The sequence below is a fragment of the Phocoena phocoena genome, chromosome 9 (genome assembly GCF_963924675.1).
Source record: "Phocoena phocoena chromosome 9, mPhoPho1.1, whole genome shotgun sequence".
NCBI classification, from domain to species: Eukaryota; Metazoa; Chordata; class Mammalia; order Artiodactyla; family Phocoenidae; genus Phocoena; species Phocoena phocoena.
This window is the reverse complement of record NC_089227.1, coordinates 6,314,565-6,342,016: the sequence shown is the minus strand read 5'-3', so window position 1 is coordinate 6,342,016 and position 27,452 is coordinate 6,314,565.

Genomic DNA, 27,452 nt, shown 5'->3' with positions numbered 1-27,452 from the left:
TGCTGGAATCAGAATAACATCAAGCAGTACAAAGTACAAACTTCTCACAGACTTGACATTTTCTCTGGACTCCCCACATAACTATTGAATGCAAACCCCTCTCCCCACAGAAAACAAATGGACTAAATCCAGGTTATAGATGAGTAATCATGAATGCACCTTGTACCGGGGCTATGTTAGATTTTTACTTGGAATTCGGGTGCTTGTCTGAAAGTTGACATCTTGGAACCAAAAGGGAAAAACTATGAAAAGAATGTTTAATTTGCTCCATGAAGAAACTTGACATCCAAATATTATTTAAAGAAACAGTTTGATAATCTGTAAAGTTGACATTTTGAACAGTTTTGTTAATTAAAACCCTCATATCTTTTCTGTCATGTTTTTGCATCTCAAAAGCAGTACCTAAGTATTTCATTTGTTGAAAATTATTTGTTGATCTGTTTCATTTATACTTTTCATATTATAACTATTGCTCTAAGTATGGGCCAGATACTGAGCTAAACAATTTAGAAGGTATACTTCATTAACTCCTCATGACAGCCTTAGTTACGATTTCTTTGTGCATTATACAGCTTAGAGAATTGAGACTTAGAGGCTTGTTCATTTGCCTTAGTAAGTAAAAGTCTTAGGTACTTCTAAGGCTTATTAAATTCCATGGCTCTAATTTGAACCTAGGTAGCTTAATTCCAGGGTCCACTTGGGTACTTAAACACCACACTGTGTGGTGTACAACCAACATAAACAAACAAAACTTTGAAAAGTCACATCAGATATCCTGGCATCAAAGCACTAAATACCCTTTTCTCACTCGTGGTATCTACATTTTGCTGTCCTCCAACCTGCCTCACATTGCTTAGGTAGTGATGATGTTACTAAAGGGACAGGGTATATATGTGTGTCAGTGGCTGAGTGGCATTGCTGAGATGCCATGAGTTATTTTCCCTGGACACATCTTCTCAACCTGTTTCATTATCTGTCCCAGTGGATGGAATATAGATTTTGTGTCCAAGGAACCTTATAATGAAATAGAAGATGCAGTTCATGCCATGGTTCTGGAGGAGATTTAACCCTTCTGAAGACAAGGTTAGCTCCAGAACGGGAAGGTCACTGCAGCAGGTTTCAAACTAATTGTCATTCCTCCCTTCCCATGAGAAGGGACTATAAGAAAAGGCTTTAACTAAGTGATTGCTGAATCTACCTTATCTCAAATCAGTAATCCAGGAAATGAAAGTTTTCATCACTTAAAATCAGTAGTAGATTAATGAGTCTAGAATCCCTGCTTGGGGTAATGAAAAAGTTTTGGAAATAAATTGTGGCCATGGTTTCACAAGATTGTGAAGGCAATCAATGCCACTGAATTATGCATGTTGAAATGGCAAATTTTATTATATATATAGGTAGATATTTTATCACAATAAAAAGTCAATAATGGCGACCTCCTTAGGTTCTCAGTTAAAAGCAAAAAGTGATAGATACTAGAATGTGCTTTGTGTGCCAGGGGCATCTCAAAACCAAGAGGGACAGAGCAGTAGGGCAATAGTGTGAGGTTTAGGATGGACTGGACTCCAAGAGGACGACCCAACAGCACAAATAATTTAAGGTCAACTTGCATTAAGCTTCATACTGGTGTAAAGGGGAGAGGGTCTCTTCATTTTGGGGACCAGCAGCAAGATCTCAGCTTTAGTGTCAATTAGGGTTGAAGCAGGACTCAAATTAGTAGGTGACAGTAAATGTGGCAGGGTTATTAAAGTCGAGGCCAAGAACATTGTGGGACTCAGGACAGAGCTGCGTATTTAGTAGACAGCAAAGGGCACAACGGAGGTTGGCAGAAAGTTCATGTGGATGGAGGGGGCACCTGTGGGAGAGCTGAGAGGAGAGTTTCGTGAATGGAGCTGGTGGGAAGTATCAGTCTGCACTTGAAGGTCAGCCTTTATCATGGAAGATAACTGGGAAGATGCAACCCCAAGCACACACCTGTGGCATCATCTCCTTCCAAACTCCATGCTTGCACAAGCAGTAGACCTGGAGGCCCAAGTGCTCTAGTGGGTCTGTGGTCCCAGGGTACACACTTGGATCCAGGAATCAGGGAGAAGGCTTTCCTCTTAGGGGGAGACCCTGGAAAAGCTCATATTTTAGAGATTCCCAAGAGATACCAACCAGTAGACTGTCTGGGGAAAGGGGTTTGTTGTATGGAATACTTTAAGTAGTGTGGTCCCCTCATCCTGCTGGCCCCAGCAGGTTACAGGGAACTGCAGCACCGAGTTGAATTCCTATTTGATCAGGTGATTATCAGAGGATTGCCTTTCTCTTTTTGTGCCCAGAGAACTTGAGAACAGTGAGGTTCCTCCACCCACAAACACTCCCTACACTTTATCTGAAGGGTCCAAGTTTTCAGGCTGCTTGATGGTTTATCATCTGACCTATACAGGTAGAGAGAAAACCCCTATGAGTGGATAGGACAGAAAAAAAAATTACAACTCAACTGAGGAGTCTCTGAATAGAAGGGTTTTACTGAACAAAACTGATGGAAGAGATAGAAGAGAACTTTGATAGTAACATCTAAGATAATTCCCAGTGCAATTTCAAATAACCTAGAAGGGTGAGTAACTATAAGAAGCCCTGGAAAGGCTATACTTTCAGGGATCATTTCTACTGTTCGCTGCCAGGGATGTAACGTACAGCATGATTGCTGTAGACAACGCTGCTCTATGATGTATACGAAAGTTATTAAAAGAGTAAATCCTACGATTTCGCATCACAAGGAAAAGAAGTCCTTTTTCTTCTTTTTATTGTGACTATATGAGATGATGGATGTTAACTAAACTTAATAATCATTTGGTAATCACTGGTAATCCTTTCATAATATTTGTAAGTCAAACCGTTAGGCTGTATACCTTAAACTTATACAGTGATATGTGTTAATTATATCTCAGTGAAACTGGAGGGAAAAAAAAAAGAAGCCCAGGAGGAGGAAAAGAAAGTGAGTCAAATTCCTGTGATGTTGAATCTGACCAAGTTTTACCCTCTTTTTGAAAAACTGGATTTCTCTTTTCTTACTGAGCTGCAGTTCTTTATACTACAGCTCATTATTCAGCTGTAGTTCTTTACGCTACAGCTCATTATTCAGCTGTAGTTCTTTGTACTACAGCTGGACAAGACACAGCCCTTTGTTGGAAATATGCAATACACACATCTTCCCCCCTCTGCAGCTTTCATGTCCATACCCTTTATAGTGTATTTGATGAATAGATTTTCTTAAATTAAAACAGTCCAATTTATTATTTTTCTCTTTTATATGGTTCATATTTTTTGTGCCCTTTTTGAGAAATCTTTGCCTTCTTTAAGTTCTTGAAGATGTTCTACTTTGCTCTTTTCTAAAAAATTTGTTGTTTTGCCTTCCATATTTGTCTATGATACATCTGGAATTGATCTTTTTTGTGTATAGTGTGAGGTAGGCGCCAAGGGTAAATTTTTTCATAAAAGACTTCTTCTGTTGGCCCAGCCCCATGTACTATTATAAACCTGGTGGCTGTATTTGTGTGGTTTTGCTTCTGGATTCTCTGTTCATTCCATTGGCCAATTTGTCTGTCTTTACACCAATTTCACATTGTCTTAATTACTACAGCTTTATAAAAGGTCTTGACAACTGGCAGGGTAAGCCCTCCAGCTTTTTTTTTTTTTTTACATCTTTATTGGAGTATAATTGCTTTACAATGGTGTGTTAGTTTCTGCTTTATAACAAAGTGAATCAGTTATACATATACATATGTTCCCATATCTCTTCCCTCTTGCGTCTACCTCCCTCCCACCTTCCCTATCCCACCCCTCCAGGCGGTCACAAAGCACCTAGCTGATCTCCCTGTGCTATGCAGCTGCTTCCCACTAGCTATCTATTTTACGTTTGGTAGTATATATATCCATGCCTCTCTCTCGCTTTGTCACAGATTGCCCTTCCCCCTCCCATATCCTCATGTCCATTCTCTAGTAGGTCTGTATCCTTATTCCTGTCTTACCCCAAGATTCTTCATGACATTTTTTTCCCTTAAATTTCATATATATGTGTTAGCATATGGTATTTGTCTTTCTCTTTCTAACCTACTTCACTCTGCATAACAGACTCTAGGTCTATCCACCTCATTACAAATAGCTCAATTTCATTTCTTTTTATGGCTGAGTAATATTCCATTGTATATATGTGCCACCTTTTCTTTATCCATTCATCCAATGATGGACACTTAGGTAGCTTCCATCTCCTAGCTATTGTAAATAGAGCTGCAATGAACATTTTGGTACATGACTCTTTTTGAATTATGGTTTTCTCAGGGTATATGCCCAATAGTGGGATTGCTGGGTCATATGGTAGTTCTATTTGCAGTTTTTAAGGAACCTCCATACTGTTCTCCATAGTGGCTGTACCAATTCACATTCCCACCAGCAGTGCAAGAGTATTCCCTTTTCTCCACACCCTCTCCAGCATTTATTCTTTCTAGATTTTTTGATGATGGCCATTCTGACTGGTGTGAGATGATATCTCATTGTAGTTTTGATTTGCATTTCTCTAATGATTAATGATGTTGAGCATTCTTTCATGTGTTTGTTGGCATTCTGTATATCTTCTTTGGAGAAATGTCTATTTAGGTCTTCTGCCCATTTTTGGATTGGGTTGTTTGTTTTTTTGTTATTGAGCTGTATGAGCTGCTTATAAATTTTGGAGATTAATCCTTTGTCAGTTGCTTCATTTGCAAATATTTTCTCCCATTCTGAAGGTTGTCTTTTCATCTTGTTTATGGTTTCCTTTGCTGTGCAAAAGCTTTTAAGTTTCATTAGGTCCCATTTGTTTATTTTTATTTCCATTTCTCTAGGAGGTGGGTCAAAAAGGATCTTGCTGTGATTTATGTCATAGAGTGTTCTGCCTGTGTTTTCCTCTAAGAGTTTGATAGTTTCTGGCCTTACATTTAGGTCTTTAATCCATTTTAGCTTATTTTTCTGTATGGTGTTAGGGAGTGATCTAATCTCATACTTTTACATGTGCCTGTCCAGTTTTCCCAGCACCACTTATTGAAGGGGCCGTCCTTTCTCCACTGTACATTCCTGCCTCTTTTATCAAAGATAAGGTGACCATATGTGCGTTGGTTTATCTCTGGGCTTTCTATCCTGTTCCATTGATCTATATTTCTGTTTCTGTGCCAGTACCATACTGTCTTGATTACTGTAGCTTTGTAGTATAGTCTGAAGTCAGGGAGCCTGAGTCCTCCAGCTCCGTTTTTCATTCTCAATATTGCTTTGGCTATTCGGGGTCTTTTGTGTTTCCATACAAATTGTGAAAGTTTTTGTTCTAGTTCTGTGAAAACTGCCAGTGGTAGTTTGATAGGGATTGCATTGAATCTGTAGATTGCTTTGGGTAGTAGAGTCATTTTCCCAATGTTGATTCTTCCAATCCAAGAACATGGTATATCTCTCCATCTATTTGTATCATCTTTAATTTCTTTCATCAGTGTCTTACAGTTTTCTGCATACAGGTCTTTTGTCTCCTTAGGTAGGTTTAATCCTAGATATTTTATTCTTTTTGTTGCAATGGTAAATGGAAGTGTTTTCTTAATTTCACTTTCAGATTTTTCATCATCAGTGTATAGGAATGCCAGAGATTTCTGTGCATTAATTTTGCATCCTGCTACTTTACCAAATTCATTGATTAGCTCTAGTAGTTTTCTGGTAGCATCTTTAGGATTCTCTATGTAGAGTATCATGTCATCTGCAAAGAGTGACAGCTTTACTTCTTCTTTTCCAATTTGGATTCCTTTTATTTCCTTTTCTTCTCTGATTGCTGTGGCTAAAACTTCCAAAACTATGTTGAATAAGAGTGGTGAGAGTGGGCAACCTTGTCTTGTTCCTGATCTTAGTGGAAATGCTTTCAGTTTTTCACCATTGAGGACGATGTTGGCTGTGGGCTTGTCATATATGGCCTTTATTATGTTGAGGAAAGTTCCCTCTATGCCTACTTTCCACAGGGTTTTTATCATAAATGGGTGTTGAATTTTGTCGAAAGTTTTCTCTGCATCTATTGAGATGATCATATGGTTTTCCTCCTTCAATTTGTTAATATGGTTTATCACATTGATTGATTGACTTGTGTATATTGAAGAATCCTGGCATTCCTGGAATAAACCCCACTTGATCATGGTGTATGATCCTTTTAATGTGCTGTTGGATTCTGTTTGCTAGTATTTTGTTGAGGATTTTTGCATCTATGTTCATCAGTGATATTGGACTGTAGTTTTCTTTCTTTGTGACATCCTTTTCTGGGTTTGGTATCTGGTTTTGGTTTTGGTTTTGCCTTATGTATTGAGGTGCTCCCATGTTGGGTGCATAAATATTTACAATTGTTATATCTTCTTCTTGGACTGATCCCTTGATCATTATGTAGTGTCCTTCTTTGTCTCTTCTAATAGTCTTTATTTTAAAGTCTATTTTGTCTGACATGAGAATTGCTACTCCAGCTTTCTTTTGGTTTCCATTTGCATGGGCTATCTTTTTCCATCCTCTTACTTTCTGTCTGTATGTGTCTCTATGTCTGAAGTGGGTCTCTTGTAGACAGCATATATGTGGGTCTTGTTTTTGTATCCATTCATCCATACTGTGTCTTTTGGTGGGAGCATTTAGTCCATTTACATTTAAGGTAATTATCGATATGTATGTTTCTATTCCCATTTTCTTAATTGTTTTGGGTTCATTATTGTACCTCTTTTCCTTTTCTTGCGTTTCTCATCTAGAGAAGTTCCTTTAGCATTTCTTGTAAAGCTGGTTTGCTGGTGCTGAACTCTCTCAGCTTTTGCTTGTCTTTAAAGGTTTTAACTTCTAAATCAAATCTGAATGAGATCCTTGCTGGGTAGAGTAATCTTGGTTGCAGGATTTTCTCCTTCATCACTTTAAATATGTCCTGCCAGTCCCTTCTGGCTTGCAGAGTTTCTGCTGAAAGATCAGCGGTAAACCTTATGGGGATTCCTTGTGTGGTATTTGTTGTTTTTCCCTTGTTTCTTTTAATATGTTTTCTTTGTATTTAATTTTTGACAGTTTGATTAATATGTGTCTTGATGTATTTCTCCTTGGATTTCTCCTGTATGGGACTCTCTGTGCTTCCTGGACTTGATTAAGTATTTCCTTTCCCATATTAGGGAAGTTTTCAACTATAATCTCTTCAAATATTTTCTCAGTCCCTTTCTTTTTCTCTTCTTCTTCTGGAACCCCTATAATTCGAATGTTGGTGCATTTATTGTTGTCCCAGAGGTATCTGAGACTGTCCTCAGTTCTTTTCATTCTTTTTTCTTTATTCTGCTCTGCAGTAGTTATTTCCTCTATTTTATCTTCCAGGTCACTTATCTGTTCTCCTGCCTCAGTTATTCTGCTATTGATTCCATCTAGAGTATTTTTATTTCATTTATTGTGTTGTTCATCGTTGTTTGTTTCATCTTTAGTTTTTCAAGGTCCTTGTTAACTGTTTCTTGCATTTTGTCTATTCTATTTCCATGATTTTGGATCATCTTTACTATCATTATTCTGAATTCTTTTTCAGGTAGACTGCCTATTTTCTCCTCATTTGTTAGGTCTGGTGGGTTTTTATCTTGCTCCTTCATCTGCTGTGTGTTTTTCTGTCTTCTCATTTTGCTTATCTTACTGTGTTTGGGGTCTCCCCTTTGCAGGCTGCAGGTTCGTAGTTCCCACTGTTCTTGGTGTCTGTCCGCAGTGGCTAAGGTTGGTTCAGTGGGTTGTGTAGGCTTCCTGGTGGAGGGGACTAGTACTGTGTTGTATGAGGCTGGATCTTGTCTTTCTGGTGGGCAGGTCCACGTCTGGTGGTGTGTTTTGGGGTGTCTGTGGACTTATTATGATTTTAGGCAGCCTCTCTGCTAATGGGTGGGGTTGTGTTCCTGTCTTGCTAGTTGTTTGTCATAGGGTGTGCAGCACTGTAGCTTGTTGGTCGTTGAGTGAAGCTGGATGCTGGTGTTGAGATGGAGATCTCTAGGAGATTTTTGCCATTTGATATTATGTGGAGCTGGGAGGTCTTTTGTGGACCAGTGTCCTGAAGTTGGCACTCCCACCTCAGAGGCACAGCATTGACTCCTGGCTGCAGCACCAAGAGCCTTTCATCCACATGGCTCAGAATAAAAGGGAGAAAAAGTAGAAAGAAGGAATTAGTGGAAGTAGAAAGAAAGAAAGAAGGAAAGAAAGAAAGGAGGGAGGGAGGGAGGAAGGAAGGAAGAGGGAAGGAGGGAAGGAAGGAAAAAAGAAAGAAAGAAGATAAAGTAAAATAACATTAAGATAAAATATAATAAAGTTATTAAAATTAAAAATAATTATTAAGAAAAACATTAAAACAAAGAAACAAAAAACGGATGGATAGAACCCTAGGACAAATGGTGGAAGCAAAGCTATACAGACAAGATCTCACACAGAAGCATACACATACACATTCACAAAAAGAGGAAAAGGGGAAAAAAATCATAAATATTGCTCTCAAAGTCCACCTCCTTAATTTGGGATGATTCGTTGTCTATTCATGTATTCCACAGATGCAGGTACATCAAGTTGATTGTGGAGCTTTAATCCGCTGCTCCTGAGGCTGCTGGGAGAGATTTCCCTTTCTCTTCTTTGTTCACACAGCTCCCGGGGTTCAGCTTTGCATTTGGCCCCGCCTCTGCGTGTAGGTCGCCGGAGGGCGTCTGTTCTTCGCTCAGACAGGACGGGGTTAAAGGAACTGCTGATTCGGGGGCTCTGGCTCGCTCAGGCTAGGGGGAGGGAGGGGCACGGAATGCGGGGCGAGCCTGCGGCGTCAGAGGCCGGCGTGACGTTGCCAGCCTGAGGCGCGCCGTGCGTTCTCCCGGGGAAGTCGTCCCTGGATCCCAGAGCCCTGGCAGTGGCGGGCTGCACAGGGTCCCCGGAAGGGGGGTGTGAATAGTGACCTGTGCTAGCACATAGGCTTCTTGGTGGCGGCAGCAGCAGCCTTAGCATCTCATGCCTGTCTCTGGGGTCCGCGCTTTTAGCCGCGGCTCACGCCCGTCTCTGGAGCTCCTTTAAGCAGCGTTCTTAATCCCCTCTCCTCGCGCACCAGGAAACAAAGAGGGAAGAAAAACTCTCTTCTCTTCAGCAGGTCCAGACTTTTCCCCGGACTCCCTCCCGGCCAGCCGTGGCGCACTAACCCCTTCAGGCTGTGTTCACGTCACCAACCCCAGTCCTCTCCCTGCGCTCCGACCGAAGCCCCAGCCTCAGCTCCCAGCCCCGCCCACCCCGGCGGGTGAGCAGACAAGCTTCTCGGGCTGGTGAGTGCCGGTCGGCACCTATCCTCTGTGCAGGAATCTCTCTGCTTTGCCCTCCGCACCCCTGTTGCTGTGCTCTCCTCCGCGGCTCTGAAGTGTCCCCCTCCGCCACCCGCAGTCTCCGCCCGCGAAGGGGCTTCCTAGTGTGTGGGAACCTTTCCTCCTTCACGGCTCCCTCCCACTGGTGCAGGTCCCGTCCCTATCCTTTTGTTTCTGTTTATTCTTTTTTCTTCTGCCCTACCCAGGTACGTGGGGAGTTTCTTGCCTTTTGGGAGGTCTGAGGTCTTCTGCCAGCGTTCAGTAGGTGTTCTGTAGGAGTTGTTCCACGTGTAGATGTATTTCTGGTGTATCTGTGGGGAGGAAGGTGATCTCCGCTACTTACTCTTCCGCCATCTTTCCTAAACCTCCTCCAGCTTTGTTTTTATTTCTCAAGATTGCCTTATCTATTCTTGACCCAGGAGGGGTCTTACTTTGTATTTCCAAGTAAGTTTTTGGAATCAGCTTGTCGACTTCAACACAACAACAAACACCTTCTGGGGAATTGAGTGAGATCTCATGGAATCTACAGATCAGCTGGAGGTGAGTTGACGTGTCTACAATATTTTACCTTCCAGACCATGACTATAATGGATTCTTTGGTTTATTAAGGTGTTCTTTATTTTGTACCAATGATGTTTCACAGTTTTTATTCTATAGAGGTATTGTACATATTTTGTTAGATTCATTCCTAGGTATTTGATGTTTCTCAATGCTTTTGAAAATGGTGTCTTGTTATATTTTCATCTCTTTGCTGCTACATTGTAACACAATTTTTCAACGTAACAGCAAAATTGTCACAATTTTATTATGAAAATGTTTAAGCATATGGGAAATTTGAACGAATTTACAGTGAACACTGATACACCACCACCTCGATTTGAATTTAACACTTTACCCTACTTGCTTTTTCACATATTTATCCATCTATGCATCCTTCTATCCGTCCATCAATCTATCTTGTTATTTGGATACAAATATTTGGATACACTTTGAAATAGTTTGAAGACATTTGTACTTTCTTCCTAATTACTTCAGCATGCATTATCAGCCAGAGTTTGGTGTTTTTTGTGGTTCCTTTATTTCTTTTGAGGTAGAATTTTCATACAATGAAACGAATAAGTCTGAAGTATATGATTTGAGGTTGACAAATGCATACACTCGTGCAACCCAAATCCCTACGATTACACAGGCCATTACCATCACCATGCCTCATTCCAGCCAATCTGTAACCCCACACAGAGCCAACCACTGTTCTGAATTTTTCAACACAGTTTTCACCTGTGTTAGATATTCGTGTAAATGAAATCAAACAATTGTGTGTGTGTGTAAGTAATCTGTTCTTTTTTATTCCTGAGTAGTAATCTATTTTAGAAATAGGCCACAATTTATTTGTTGGTTCACCTACAAATTGACACGTGGGCTGTTTCCAGTTGGGGGCTATTACAAACATTTGTGTACAAGTTTTTTTGTGGACATTACTTTTCATTTGTCTTAGATAAATACTCAGAATTGAAATTCCTGGGTCAAGGGTACTTGTAGGCTTAGCTTTAGAAAAACTGTCAGAAGTTTTCCCAAAGTGGCATCAGCTGTATCCACTAGCCTGCTAAGTCGACTTCCTCTCATGGTAGAGACCTCACCTGCAAGTCAGTTTTGGAAGTGGGCGGTGTCAAATCAGGTGCTAAATAAGTGTCAATCTCCTTTCATGTCTTCAAATATAACACTGGGAGTTGTGGTAAGAAGCATAATTTCATGCTGCTGTTTCTGAGTGGTCCTTGTTCCATCCTCTGTCTTATTTGATGTCTTTGTGACCTCTGGCACTGTGGCTTCCTTCTTGTTTCTTGAGACGTTTCTTCTGTATTGGCTTCTTTGATGGCACTCTCCTCCCTTTCAGGATTTTTATTTTTCAGTCCTTTTCGCCTCTTCTCCTCTCCTTTCTCCTTAAATGTTGACATTCCCCAGAGTTCGCTCTCTGTTTTTTTCCTGGATGACCTCATCCAAACCTGGCACAATGATTTCCTGACTTACTGTTATCTCTTCCATGAGGAAGGATTGATAGAGCTGAATTTCAGCATCTTTTCACCTCTAATGAGATCATAGGTCCAGGCACTGCTGAGTCTAACAGTGGCCACTGAGATCAAAAAAGGGGAGGCAAGAAGACATTTGGTGCCTCGTGGTGGAAATATATAACATCGCCAGTGTGATTAAAATTTGAACTTGAATCTGATCAGACATCTAAATTTGATTACCAGTTTACAGAAATATAGAAGATAGTGTACAGTCAGCAGAATCTAGAGTCTGTAAAATTCTACAAGACAAATCACTCACTGTCTTCAACAAATAAATTGGGAAAGAGGCGGGAAGGAAGGGAGAGAGGAAGAGAGAGAGCGAGCGAGAGAGGATTAAAAAAAAAAAGCCTTGAGAGAGATTCTTCTTTGGTCATTGGGAGAAGTTTGTATACCAACTGGATATTGGATAACATTAAGAAATCATTGCTAATTTTTTTATGTGATAAAGATATTGTGGTTATTTTTGAAAACAGTGTCTTTCTTTTTGAAACATTTATGGGTAAAGAGATATGGTATCTGATATTTAGTTCAAAATAGTAATAGGTTAGGGTATCTATTGCTGGGGATATGGGTAAAACAAGATTGGCAATGAGATGAGAATTTTGGAAGCTGTCAGAGAAGGTCTCCTTGTGAAAGTGATATTTATTTATTTAATACATTTTATTTATTTAGTTTTGGCTGCGTTGTGTCTTCATTGCTGCGTGCGGGCTTTCTCTAGTTGCGGCGAGCGGGGGATGCTCTTCGTTGTGGTGCGCAGGCTTCTCATTGCTGTGGCTTCTCTTGTGGCTCTAGGCGTGCGGGCTCAGTAGTTGTGGCGCACGGGCTTAGTAGCTCCACGGCATGTGGGATCTTCCTGGACCAGGGCTTGAACCCATGTTCCCTGCATTAGCAGGCAGATTCTTTACTGTGCCACCAGGGAAGTCCCTGAAAGTGATGTTTAAACACAGACTTGAAGGAGTTGATGTGGTGACCTGTGTGCCTGTCTGTGGGAAGAAAGTTCCAGGTGGGGTCGGGGTGGATGGCAAGTGCAGAGGCCCTGAGCTGGGACTTGCCGCGAAGGCCACGTTGCAGGACAGCAAGAAAGGCAGGGTGGCCGGAGAGGAGGGAGGCGAGAGCCGTGGGAAATGATCTTGGATGCACAGCTGTGATTTCAGTCTCCTAAGGCCTCGCGGGCCAGTGAGGAGACGTGGCTTTTGCTTCTCATCTATCTGGGAGCCTTTGAAGTGTTCTGGACAAGGGTATCTCATCACTGACTCATGTCTGAAAGAGGCGCTCCGGGCTGCTGTGTGGAGAACGAGGCCACCAGTATGTGTGTCTGGGTGGTTCTCCAAATAATTCACACGGGAGATGCTGATGGCTTGAGGCAGATGGTGGTTGTGATGAGAAGGGTGGATTCTGACTGTATGTTGTTGAAGGTAGAGCTGATAGGATCTAAAGCAGATAGGATTGGGGGTGAGAAAAAAATAAGAAGCAAGGGCTAGATGACCTATCCTAACCCTGGCCCGTGGCCAGAGCGCAATATACATTTCTTCAGTGAGCAAGTGGACGTCACAGACTAATATATTCTTCACTAAATTGAAATATCCTCAAGGGCCAGGATCACATTTTACTTGACTTTACAAGAGCAACCATGCATTGTCCTGATTCATGTTGGAGCCCACCAAATATTTCCTTGGTAATCAATGTTCACTTTAACCAGGTGAGGGGAGAGGAAAATTGCTTCAGAGTGGCTGGCAGCCGCGGACTGTCTGCTGATTGGAATTCCTGCTTCTGGTCCTGCAGCCCCTCACGATGGACCCACACTGTTACCATGAGCTCCCACACCCACTTGGCCGATGGGGGGACATGCACATCGGCTACGAAGTTCACGGTATTCATTCAAGAGCTACAAATACATTTCAGATGTATTTGGAGACCTGATGTATGCAGCGGAACAGAGTGTGTTCAGTGGGAAATTAAGACCACAGAGGCAGATGCCCTGCTCTTTGTAGGTTGCCAAGAGTTCAAGCGAGAGGGAAAGGAGCACAGCCATTGTCTTGAGGCACAAAGATGAATCTAGCCCCAAATGAAGAATAGGCAGAGCTCTGGTTCTTAAGTGCTCATTCAGATGCCCCTTGTGTGTGGTGGGTACAGATGAAGGGCTGAGTGGGAACAGCCAGCCTTCTAACCTGACCTACTAAGACTTGTCTGGGGTGCCAGCTGCTGGCCTTGACTGGAGTCCAAAGTGTTGGACCCAGAGAAAAGGAAATCACAGGGGCTGGGACTGGCCTTTTTAATTTTTTATTTCTGCATCCCGGAGTGGCACAACCCACGACTGGCAAGCCTCGCACTTTCCCGGCTGCTTCTTGCTCCTCTGCGCCACGGCAGACACTGCTTCCTCCAATCTCCCTGTCAACCGACTTCTCAAAGTTACCCCAGAATCCGCTCTTACCGGGGGAGCCTGGTGTGGCTACTTGCAAGTCTCAGGAAATAAAATAAAATAAAATAAGATAAGATAAATAAAATAAAATAAATAAAATAATAAAATGAAATAAAGTATTTTCTTCTATCCACACCAGAATACATCAGCAGACAGTATAACCATTATTTGTAAAAGGGCTAAATTTGGTGGCATGACTGAAAAGGTGGGAGAAAAGTATTTTATATACTATGTGCCAACTATGTGGTAGCATCAGGCAGACACCCAACCAAACCCAGAACATACTTGTGGAATGAATCAATCTCTCTCTCTCTCTCTCTCTCTCTCTCTGCCGTACATGCAATACCGATACAAGATTACACACACAACGTCTTATTGTAATATTATTCAGAATTTGAAGATATTTTCAGTGCATTTAGTGTAGTAAGATGAATAAACAGCTAGGACTATGAATACGCCAGTAAAAAAGTAAACTAATTTGATAGGTCCAGGAAGACTAAATAATTTGGCTCAGATACAGTACGTACCAGACACATGCTGGGAATGTCATTCCTCTTTGCTAAAGTTAATTTGGTATTAAGGAAATAAATGAAGACAATGTGGCATGTGTTAACCTTTGTTACAAAGTGCAACTAATAAATTCAAGGGCTTTGTATAAATTTTCAGTCAATTCTATGTCCTGCTTTATTTAAGCATCTTCATGTTCCATTTCATTTGGTTGGTTTCGTTCTTTCATTTTGACACATCGAGGTCATAAAGCCTGGAGGTTTGTTGATCAGTATGTAACAGTGTCCTCTAAAATGCTTCAAGTGTCCACGCACACGTCACCTCTTTCGGTATCTCGAATCTCAGGACTGTGCACCGTCCACCTACATAAAAATGTAAAATGAGGCCAGCTCAAAAGGTCAGAAAGATGAGTTTATTTGGGAATAACAGGGGAATTGCAATTTGAGACAGCAAAGTGTAGCAAGCTGCAGTGAGTCCGTTGAGAGTTTGGGGTGCTGTATATATGGGCAGGGAATGTAAAGAAGGGAGAGTTCAGTTACAATCTACTAAAATCAAAAACAAACGGAAACCAGCTTTGAAAATTCCCTGAGCAGACGAAACCAGTCCAGCGGCAACAGCAAAGCTCAATTCAGCTTACTTTGTCAGACCAACCCGATCTGGGTCACTTCTTATTCATGCCTCTGAAAACCATAAGCAAAACTTCCCAGGATTGATATGAGGTGATATCAATAAGAACATTCCAATATTATCAGGGTTTTTTTTTTTTTTTTGGTAAATCAGGCATTTACAGAAAATCAATCTCTCAGCCCTGAAGTTTTGTTTTCCTGAGGACACACGTGTGAGATTTCCCATCTCATGTCTTCATTTCCATTTTAATTTTTTGGCTGTGCCGTGCGGCATGTGGGATCTTAGTTCCCCAACCGGGGATTGAACCTACACCCCCTGCATTGGGAGTGCGGAGTCTTAACCACTGGACCGCCAGGGAAGTCCCTATTCTATTTTTGGTGTTTCCATTTTAGATTGAAATTCTTCCACAGCACCCTTGTTCGTTGGACCCGTCTGATTTATAAGAGAGAGATTGTGTTAAGATAAACCTCTCAGCTCCTTCTGTGCTGCTTCAGGAACCTTTGTGGCAGGTGGTCTGTCCACTCCTGAGGATGGAGAGAGAGCAGGCTTCGCTGTTGAGGCTGAGATCGGGAATCAGGATTGGAAATCTGGGAATTTGAGTGCTTTTCGTGTGGACTTTTAATGAAGCCTTCATTTTCAATGACATTCTGAACCCGGCCTTTAGAGGCAGCCCTGCTGTCAACTGTTAAGCCTCTAGGGCCTGGGCCACCAACCAGTGTGTCATTCGCTGGTGCCTCTACCCCATTGCAGGTGGACCTCCCCCCACTGAGCCGGTGACCAGTGTCTCAAGCCTTCAGCCTCCAAACAGGTCTCAGTGTCTCTCAGTTACTCTCTCCCCTCTCTCATTTTCTTTTTCCTTTTGGAGAGATTTAGACAGAAATAAAGTTTCAATTTCTTAAAAAACTTCTTGGGACTACAGAAAGGCCTGAAGATAAATTTGCAGTTTCAGTCTGCCATGCTTACCCAGAACGTGTGCACTGGGGTCTGCATTCAGGCCAGATTCTGTGTCTCCTTCTGTAGGTGCAGTTAGTTACGCTCAGGGACTAACCCATGTACTGTGCAGATGAGGGGTGCTGGGCTTCTCCCCCTCATCCAGAAGCATGTGCTTCTGTAATCCGAAGAAGCGACCCAAATAATGGGAGTTTCAGGAGACAGAGGCAAGTAAATTTGAACAAGAGATGGATGGGGGGCTTCCCTGGTGGCGCAGTGGTTGAGAGTCCGCCTGCCGATGCAGGGGACACGGGTTTGTGCCCCGGTCCGGGAAGATCCCACATGCCGCGGAACAGCTGGGCCCGTGAGCCATGGCCGCTGGGTCTGCGTGTCCGGAGCCTGTGCTCTGCGGCGGGAGAGGTCGCGACAGTGAGAGGCCCGCGTACCGCAAAAAAAAAAAGAACCCTGCACAATCCCATCACCAAGGACCAATCATTATCCACATTTTGGCCTGTCTCCTTCCACGTGTAAAAATGTCTGTGTGTGTGTGTGTGTGTGTGTGTGTGTGTATACACATTCCCCTTTACAATTTATATCATATGGTATGTGTAGCCTCATATCCTATGATGGGTCAACGTTGTATAAATAGATATTTTTTATTAAAATGAGTTATTCTGTACATATTGCTTTGCAACCTGCTTTTTCACTTTGCAAAGTATGGAGATTATTTTGTCTTCTCCAAGTGCTTTATCATAAGAAATAATGCCTCATTTGATAATAGAAGCATAGAATATATGGCTGTTTCCACTTGCATTTATTTGTTTATTATTTAGGATGACGTCAAATCTTATTGTTGATCATTTTCTTTTATTGGTTTTAATCATTTGTCCCTGGTGTCTTTGGCCCACTTTTCTAGTGATGTAGTTGTCCTTCTCTTATGATTTTAAGTCATTTTTGTATAGTAAGGTAAGTAATCCTATGTCTGTCATATGTGGTTCACATTTATTTTCCATTTTGTTTTATATTTTACTTTTTGAATGCAAAGAAGTTTTACATTCTTCAGCAGGCAAGTTCTTAAATTTTCCTTCATGTTGTTCACTTTTGTGTCCTCCTTTACCCAAACTCCTCTGTCTGCCCTCAGCCCCGAGCCGTCTCAATTGTGCATCCAGTTCAGGCTCTGTGTCACCTGTGTGGCCACGTCTGCCCCATCTGTGACTCTGGGCAGACCTCTCTCCCACACCCAGGCTGCATTGCCAGCTCTTTGTTTGATAGCCCCTCTCAGCTGTCAAACGAGCATTTTATACTTAGAATGTCTGAACTCCTGATCCTTCCTTAGGCCGGCGCCGCCATCCGCTTCCCCATCTCAGCTGCTCAGGCCAAAGCAGGAGTCATCCTTACTTATCCTTGTCTCTCAACCCCCAGTCCAGTCTCTCAGGAAGTCCGCTGGCTCTCTCCTCGGCTGTACCCGGCCTTCGGCCCTTCCTCCCTGTCTCCACTGCAGACACTCTGTTCTGAACCATCCGTCCTCTCTCATCTGGCACTGGCCCCTAACTGGGCACACTCCCCCTCCTCCCCTCTTCCCCTCAAGGTCGAGCCAATGCAGTGGTCAGAGGGGTCCTTCTGTGTTTGCTTGGAGCCGACCCCATTGGCTCAGACTGAAAGTCCAAGTCTTACGGTGGCCTGCAGGACCCATAATCTCTTCCCCAGCCTCTCTGACCCCACCTCCTGCCCCTGCCCTTCTTCCTCCTTCCCTCCCAGCCATCCTGGCCTCTTTTTGCTTCTCAACACACCAGGGACATTCTTGTTCAGGCACTTTGCCCAAGTGGTGTCCACTGGGAAGGCTCTTTCCCCTGCATTTCCCCATCCCTGACCCTCACCTCCCTCAACTCTGCTTAAACATCACCTTCTTATCCTGCTGTAGTTCTGGTTTTCCATAGTGTGTCTCATCTCTTAACACACTGCATAACTTATTTATTTTGTCTATTCTTTTAATCATGTATTTGTCCTGCTAGAACGTAAGCTCCATTAGGGTAGGTTTTTTACATTGTTGACAGAAGTATCCCAGTAACTAAAAGTCCCTGGCATGTAGAAGATATTCAGTAGATATGTATTGACTCAAGAGATCCTTAGAAAGTCCTCCACGCTGAGGCTAAAATCTCACTCTTTTTTCATCACAATTTGGGTTTCACATGGTATATTTGGTTTAATGAGTGAAGAGAAATTCTAACTTTTTTCTTTTAAACAGATATTCATTTGTACCAGCACCATTAATTTAACATTCTAGCTACTCCCCGTTTATTAGAAATACTGCTTTTATAATATGCTTACTTTCTTATAGGCAGCTGGTTTGTTTCTACAAACTTATGTATTTCATTGATAGTCTATTCTAGACTCTAGATATTGTGATCCAACTCATGGTTTTGTTAATTACAGGTGAATATTTGTCCAACATCCTGTTCTTCTTTTTCTAGATTCAGAACTCATAATTACAACAGGGGAACCCATTCTGTGTATTTGGGTAGGGTTGACCCTTCTTCAACTTTCCCAGCCCCCAAATACTGCCCATAGCTGTGAACACGAGCACAATATCCATCTCCTTGGCCTTGGTGATTCAGGGTGAGTCACATGACTCAACACGGGGCAGCCAGAATTTCCTAAGGGGATATGGAAGACGGATGCTGCCAGAGAGAGGGTCTCTCTTTGGGCTCGGGATCATGACCTGTGATGCTGGTATAGGCTTGGAGCTGCCAGAAGCCATCCTGTTGCCATGTGGAGAATGAAGACAAGCAGAAGGGAGAAGGGAAAGACAGAGATCAGAAGGCAGTGTTCGAATCTTCAGATCCAGCTGTGCCCTGATTTCCCAGTCATGTGAATACGTACATCTTCTTCTCCCACCTCTGCCTTTTCCCCCTAAAACTGGCTTCTGTCTGTCACTTTCAACGGAAGGAATCTTGTCCAGTAGAAGGAGTCCGTGTAAAAGACTGGACACAGAAGTTGGAGCGGTAACCATGGCACATGTGGCTGCCTTACCTGCCTCTCAAATTCTCATGAATGAAATGAAACTCTGAATTCAATGAAAATGTAACCATTCTGGAAAACATGAAAGATGAGCACATCAGAAATTTTGGGCTGTCCTAGAAAAACAGAAAAGAAATGGGGTAGGAACAGCAGAGAAATCAGTCACTGCTGAAGACTCCAGAACCTTCCCCGCTCATCCCAAGAGAGCCCTAGAGAAACCCAGAGCTGAAAAGTGCCACCAGCTGGGGCGATCTGAGACCCTTGCAAACCACACTGGACATAGGTGAGCAGTCTCGTTGCTGGCAGGTCAGCACCCGCAGCCTCCGGCTTTGGTAGCAGGTAGGGGAAGGCTTGTTAATTGTAGGTAAGGAAGTGGGGCTCAGCCTTGGCAGGGGCTCCTAGTGATGGAGGGGGGCCTGGATGAGGGGCAAAGCAGAGCTGGTGGTCATCTCGGGATGTTCACAACAGACAGAGACCTTTCCCCAAAGTGGAAGGGACAGTTTTGAATGAGGGTAGATACACCCAAAGCAATGATGTTAATCCAGTGCCTGGATGGATATTTTAAGTGCCTGTATACAAAAGAAAATGATCGCTGGACCTTCATCAAAATTAAAAATTTCTGCTCTTCAAAAGACACTGTTAGGAAAATAAAAAGACAGGTGTATCATGGGAGAAATTATTTGAAGATTATATATCTGTTAAAGGATATTGAATATCCTTTATCAGATATAGAATTGAATATTGAAGAACTCTCGAGCACAACCCAGTTAAAACCACCCAGGCAAAGAGTCTGAACACATGCTTCACCAAAAAAGGCATGTGAATAACAAACGATTTATATCATTAATCATTAGTGAAATGAAAATTTCAGCCACAACCAGACAACATACACACTATTTGAGTAGCTGAAATTAAAAAACTCCCATACAAAGTGTCATTGAGGATATGAAGAAACTGGAATTCTCCTGCAGTGCTGGTGGAAATGCAAAATGGTGCAACCACTTTGGTAAAGATTTGCTAGTTCTTTGAAAGCTAAATATAAACCTGCCATATGATCCAGCCATTCTATGTCTAGGAATGGCTCAAGAGGAAAGAAAATGTGTCCATATGAAGATTTCTAAACAAATGCTAAAAGCAGGTTTATTTGTAATAGCCCCAAACTAGATAAAAAAACAACCCAAATGCCCATCAACAGGTGAAGGATTACATCCATACAATGGAATATTACTCAGCAATAGAAAGAAATGAGAGAGGGGTGAATTTCAAAATAACTTCGAGATGATTCTGCTAGTAAAAGAAGCTAGCAACAAATCAGTTCAAATATTTATTTTTTTAAATATTTATTTATTTTTTCTTCTTGGCTGCGTCGGGTCTTGGTTGCTGCACGCAGGCTCTTTGTTGAGGTGTGCGGGCTCCAGAGCACATGAGCTCTGAAGTTTGCAGCACTCGGGCTGTCTCGTTGAGGTGCGCCGGCTTACTTGCCCTGTGGCCTGTGGGATCTTAGTTCCCCAACCAGGGATCAAACCTGCGTCCCCTGCCCTGGAAGGCAGATTCTTTACCGCTGGACCACTGGGGAAGTCCCAGTTCATATATTTATAATTCTAGAAAACAAACATATATAGTGACAGAAAGCGCATCAAGGGTTGCTGAAGGATGAGCAGTGAGCAGCGTGAGGGAGAAAGTACAAAAGGGTATGAGGGAATTTTAGAAGTCAAAGAATTTTTTGCGGTACGCGGGCCTCTCACCGGAGCACAGGCTCCGGACGCGCAGGCTCAGCAGCCATGGCTCACGGGCCCAGCCTCTCTGTGGCATGTGGGATCTTCCCGGACCGGGGCACGAACCCGTGTCCCCTGCATCGGCAGGCGGACTTCCAACCACTGCGCCACCAGGGAAGCCCCAAAGAATTTTTGAGGGAAGTGAACTATAAATATGGGAGGCAGTGGGAAGACAGAGTCATGTTTGAGATTTTGCTGAAGCTGTGAAAATGGGGGGTGACAAGTTCTGGGTGTGCTTGAAAGAATAAGAGGCTGATTGATGTAAGGTGGAGGAGAAGCTCGCTGGGGAGGTAAAATCAAGGAACAGAGAAACCAAAGTGTTAAATGGATCATTTTTGGTGACACCAAAAATTCAGACCAGGCTACTGTAATATATAGAATGATAATTTAATGATATAAAAATAATAATTTAACAAAAATTAAGAAGTAGGGAAAAAGAAGTGAAAGGAAGTGTAAGTATGCTAATTTCCTAATCTTTTGAGTGGGAAATCATTAGATGCTTTTAAAAAGTTGGCAATCAAAATATGGGAGTTATAATTACACCATTAAAAGGACAAAAATATGTAAGGAAAAATTATAGGGATGCCAAGGGGGAAAGAAAATGGAAAGTGCACTAATCTCACGTTTCTTTGAGAAGGATCAATTGATTCTGTTAAAAGTTAATAAATCCTGCATGAGATCGTGGTGCAGAAAATGATATTAGTAAAAAATCCAGTGAAATCTGAGCAAATTCTCTAGTTTATGATATTACACAGATGTCATTTCTTAGTTTTGATAATTGTTCTCTGGTTATTTAAGGTGATAACATAAGTGAAAGCTGAGTGAAAGGTATATGGGAAGTCTGCTTTTTTTTTTTTTTGCAATTTCTCTGTAAGTAGACATTATCTCAATATTAAAAGTTATTAAAAGTTGATAAATCAAGAAACACTGATATAAAATTATTATTAAAACTCATAATGTCACTCACCGGAAGAAACTGAAGCAAAATCTTAATGGCAATAATCCTAGGAAATGGAATTGGGGTTAAAAAGGCCTTGCCTTTCAATTTTATACCTTCTTGTAATGTCTAAAAATATGTTAACGTACATAAGTTACTTTTAAAGCAATTTTAATTTAAAAATGTTACTAAAACTTTACTAGTCAGCAAAATGTGACAATTTAAAGAACATATTACATATACTGTATTTATTTTTGTTCTGTCTTAGACGATTTAGGTGCTTGCAAAAATATTATGCTGCAAATGAACTAAAGAACTGTTAGCATGATTTTGTTTGTCATGTATCATTGAATTAGACACCATCACATATTAAAGGGATGCTAAATAAAAGTCCATGGTAACTTGGGCAAAGGTTTTATGAAATAACTTCAAATTGCCTCTGTAGTCTAATCTGCCAGGTTTTTATACTGCTGGCCTATGCTCTGTGTTACCACTGTTTCCTGAATTAGATAAATAACATATATTCTGTTCCTGTGCTGACATATTAGCTCACCCCATTATTATTTTTTTAAAAAGATTACTCTGAAGTTTTTTCCTTAAGCTGAATCAAGTTGTTAAATAAAGCAATTTAGTGCCATATTTCGAGGGTTTTAGTTTCTGAAACTTATGTTTAGTAGTAGTTTAATTAATTAGTTTATTATTATTATTATTATTATTTTGCGGTACGCGGGCCTCTCACTGCTGTGGCCTCTCCCGCCACGGAGCACAGGCTCCGGACGCGCAGGCCCAGCGGCCACGCCTCACGGGCCCAGCAGCTCCGCGGCATGTGGGATCTTCCCAGACTGGGGCACGAACCCGCGCCCCCCGCATCGTGATTCTTTTTTTAAGTGAAGTAATTATGATTGCATTGATTTGTTATTTTCTCTTTGATTATGTAGTATCTCTCTTCCTCTTCAAAATACTGTCCCTAAAACTAGACTCGGCCATGGCTTAGAAGGCACTTGTTCATGCAAATGTCAAATAGGAGTTGAGAGGAAGGGGTAGGTATTTTAGAAGTCAGACTAAGAACACATTTAGAGTAAAATCAATTCAAATTCAAGAAACGTTTTTCTGCCTGAGGTCTGACACATCCACTGTTGCTGGGGCAAAATCTGTATAGTTAAGGATACCTAACAAATAGATGAGAAAAATGTAAGTTCCTAGATTTATGGAGCCACCTTTTAGAATTCACACCCCCAAAAGAAAGAAAATAAATCATATGAAGAGAATTCTGACTCTAAGATATGAACCCAAATAGACCAGTAGTAGTTTTAGCCATGGTTTGAGAAATAGCTTAAAATATTTAAACCCAAAGAATTTTACTGAGATGCCTTTACTTATCCAGCTGATAAGGTTGTTTTTCAGTTCTAAAATAGAATCAGCGACCCCAAGATTGGTGAAAGGAAGTTGCCTGTCCAGGGATAAAGATTTTGCCTAGGAATCAATTTTGGCAAAAAATGACAATAACTTAAAGAACAAGAGAGAGTGTAGCATTTTTTTTTTAGTAGTATTAGTTGGACACATTTTAAAAGCTAAACTCATTTTTAAATTGTGATAAGTGGTTCCTAGTATTTTCACAAAGTTGAGCAACCGTTACCACGATCTAATTCCAGAGTATTTTCATCATCCCCTAAAGAAACCCATTATCTGTTAGCAGTCACTCCCCATTCCTCTCCTGTCACTAGCCCATGGCAACCACTATTCTGCTTTCTGTCTGTATGGATTTGCCTATTCTGGACATTTCATGTGAATGAAATCATATAATACATGTCCTTTTGTGTCTGGCTTCTGTCATTTAGCATAATGTTTTCAGAGTTCATCCACATCGTTGCATGAATCAGAACTTCATTCCTTTACATGGCTGAATAATAATCTATCATATAGATATATCAGTTGTTTACCCTTTTAACCACTGGTGGATATTTGAGTTGTTTCCAATTTGAGGCTATTATGAACAATGTTGCAATGCACAAGTGTTTAAAAACTTAGTGTACAAGTTTCTGTGTAGACATAGGTCTTCAGTTCTTGTGGGTATATACTTAGAAGTGGAATTGTCGAGTCATATGTTAGCTTTATGTTTCACCTTTTGAGGAACTGCCAAACTGTTTTCCAAAGTGATTGCACCATTTTACACTCTGACCAGCGATGTATGAGGGTCCTATTTCTCCATATCATTTTGCCAGTGCTTATTATTTTCCATTATCCTGTTTGTTATACTCATCCTAGCGGGTGTGAAGTGGTATTTTATTGTGGTTTTGGTTTGCATTTCCTTAATGACTAATGAGGATGATTATTTTTTCATGTGCCTATTGGCCATTTGTATATCTTTTTTGGAGAAATGTCTATTTAAGTCTTTTGCCCTTTTTTTTTTGTGGTACGCGGGCCTCTCACTGTTGTGGCTTCTCCCGTTGCAGAGCACAGGCTCCGGACGCACAGGCTCAGCGGCCATGGCTCACGGGCCAAGCCGTTCCGCGGCATGTGGGATCTTCCCGGACCGTGGCACGAACCCGTGTTCCCTGCATCGGCAGGTGGACTCCCAACCACTGCGCCACCAGGGAAGCCCCCTTTTGCCCATTTTTTAAATTGAGTTCTTTGTCTTTTTGTTGTTGGATTATAGGAATTCTTTCTATGTTCTGGATAATAGATCCATATCTGATACATGATTTGCAAATATTTTCTCTTATTCTGTGGGTTGCTTTCCACTTTCTTGATTGTATTTCTGATGCACAAAATTTTTAAATTTTAATAGTTCAATTTATCTATTTTTCTTTTATTATTTTTAGTGTTGCATCTAAGGGACCATTGTCAAATATGAGGTAATGAAGATTTACCCCTATGTTTTCTTCTAAGAGTTTTATAATTTTAGCTTTTACACTTAGGTCTTTAATAAATTTTGCATTAAAATTTGTATACAGTCCTCTTGGGCTGCAGGATGGCTGAATGCTCAGAGCCTGAGGCCAAGGCCCTAGGACTGTGGGTAGAGGGGAGGGGTTCTGCTCTCTTTGTCTTTCCATAAAGCTGTTGGTCTAATTTAAAGGAAAATTTGTATATGGTGTGAGATGAATCCAACCGTATTTTTTGCATGTGGATATCCATTTGTTGAAAGGACTATTCTTTGCCCATTGAATGGCTTTCAATGGCAAATCAGTTGGCCAAGGACGCAGATTCATTTGTGTCTTCTCAGTTCTAGCACACTGATCTACATGTGTATCCTCGTGCTGGCACCACACTGTCATGATTACCGTTGCTTTGTAGTAAGTTTTGAAATTATGTGCGTCTCTGTACTTTATTCTTTTTTCAGGATTGTTTTGGCTGCTCTGGATCTCTTGCAATTCCTTATGAATTTTAGAATCAACTTGGCAATTTCTACAAAAAAGTCAACTGAGATTCTGACAGGGATTGCCTGTTGAATCTGTAGATTAATTTGAAGAGTGTTTCTCTTAACAGTGTTAAGTCTTCTGATCTATGAACATGTGATGTTTTTCCATTTATTTAGATATTCGTTAATTTCTTTCAATACTGTTTTGTAGTTTTCAGTGTATAAGCTTTCAGGCACTTTCGTTAAATTTATTCCTAAGTATTTTATTTGTTCTGATGCTATTGCAAGTGAAATTGCTTCTTTAATTTTTGATTGTTTATTGCAAGTATATAGACATATAATTGATTTTTATATCCTGCAACTTTGCTGAACTCATTTATTAGTTCTAATTGTTTTTTAGTGGATTCCATAGGATTTTCTATATACAAGAATATGTCATCTGTGACTAGAGATAGTTTTACTTCTTCCTTTTCAGTCTGGATGCCTTTTATTTCTTTTTCTTTCCTAATTGTATTGACTAGAATCCCTCTAGGACAATGTTGAGTAGAAGTGGCAAGAATGGCATCTTTGTCTTGTTCCTAATATTAAGAAAAAAGCATCCAGTCCTGAACCCTGAAGTGTGATGTTAGCTGTGAGTGTTTGTAAATGCCTGTTATCAGGATGAGAATACACCCTTCTGTCCCTAGTTTGCTGAGTGTGTTTATTAGGAAAGGATGTTGGATTTTGTCAAATTTTTTTGCATCGATTCAGATGATCTTGTCACTGAAGAAAATTATTGATATGGTGCTTTATACTAATTGATTTCCAGACCAGCCTTGCATACTTGAGATAAATCACAGTTTGTTATGGTGTATAATTCCTTTTATATGTTGCTGGATACGGTTTGCTACTATTTTGTTGAAGAATTTTGTGCACATATTTATAAGAGATATTGGCCTGGAGTTTTCCTTCCTTGTGATGTCTTTGCCTGGTTTTGGTATGAGGGTAATACTGACCTTATAAGATGAGTTGAGAAGTATTCACTCCTCTTCTATTTTTTTGGAATAGTTTTTGAAGAATTGGTATTAATTCTTTAAATGTTTGGTAGAATTCAGCAGTGAAGTGATCTTACCTGGGCTTTTCTTTGTGGGTAGTTTTTAAAAATTATTCATTCAGTCTGTTTACTTGTCATAAGTCTATTTATTTTTAAAATTATGCATATGTATTTTCTTTTCAGTAGCTACATATACAAATAAATTATAGATGCATGTACATAATCAAAGATTTGTTACCAAGAAAACCCTCCAGGGCTTCCCTGGTGGCACAGTGGTTGAGAGTTCGCCTGCCGATGCAGGAGACACGGGTTCGTGCCCCGGTCCGGGAAGGTCCCACGTGCCGCGGAGCGGCTTGGCCTGTGAGCCATGGCCGCTGAGCCTGCGTGTCCGGAGCCTGTGCTCCGCAACGGGAGAGGCCACAACAGTGAGAGGCCCGCGTACTGCAAATAAAAACAAAAACAAAAAAACCGTCCAGCAGTCTTCCATCCCCTTATTTTTCATTCTCCGCTCCCCAGTGGCTCTCACTTTAAACTCTTTTGTCACATTCTTTTGGTATTTACATCCAAATTTTTTTTTTTTTTTTTTGCGGTACGCAGGCCTCTCACTGTTGTGGCCTCTCCTGTTGCGGAGCACAGGCTCCAGACACGCAGGCTCGGCGGCCATGGCTCACGGGCCCAGCTGCTCTGCGGCATGTGGGATCTTCCCCGACCGGGACACGAATTTGTGTCCCCCACATCGGCAGGCGGACTCTCAACCACTGTGCCACCAGGGAAGCCCTACATTCAAATTTTTAAATAACACAGTATCTTGCTGCTCTCTGACTTAGGAGCTTGAGGAATTATCTAATGACTTCCTGCTAGAGAAGATGAAGATTTAAGCCTTGTCTGTCTTCCCACACACCTCCTCACAACACGTTCACCCTTTCTGTCCCCACAGCTACTCCCAAGATAGATATATCGTAATTTTGGTTAGATCCCTTTTCTCTGACTGTGATTATATAAATCCTGTTTATAGCTGAGCCTTGAACTAATGATGATGATTACTTCTCCTTCCCTGCACCACTCTTTGTTTTCCCTGGTGTTAATAATTGCCTTACATTTTTAGTTTTGAATTATCGTTTCAACTCCAAACTCATCTCCAGTGGCCTAAATTTCCTTCATATATTCAGACACATTAGGTATTGATTCGTCTCCTTGGAGAACTTTTCATACTCTCTCCTGGACCACTTGCCCCGGGCATCTGCACACAGCTTGCTACTCCTTCCTGTGCTGGCTTTTGTATTTCCTGTATCCCAAGTCCTCCTTTTTCTTGATTTACTCTTGTTTTAGCAGAGTACTCCCTCCAATAGCTTTTTTTTTTTTTTTTAACATCTTACTGGGGTATAATTGCTTTACAATGGTGTGTTAGTTTCTGCTTTATAACAAAGTGAATCAG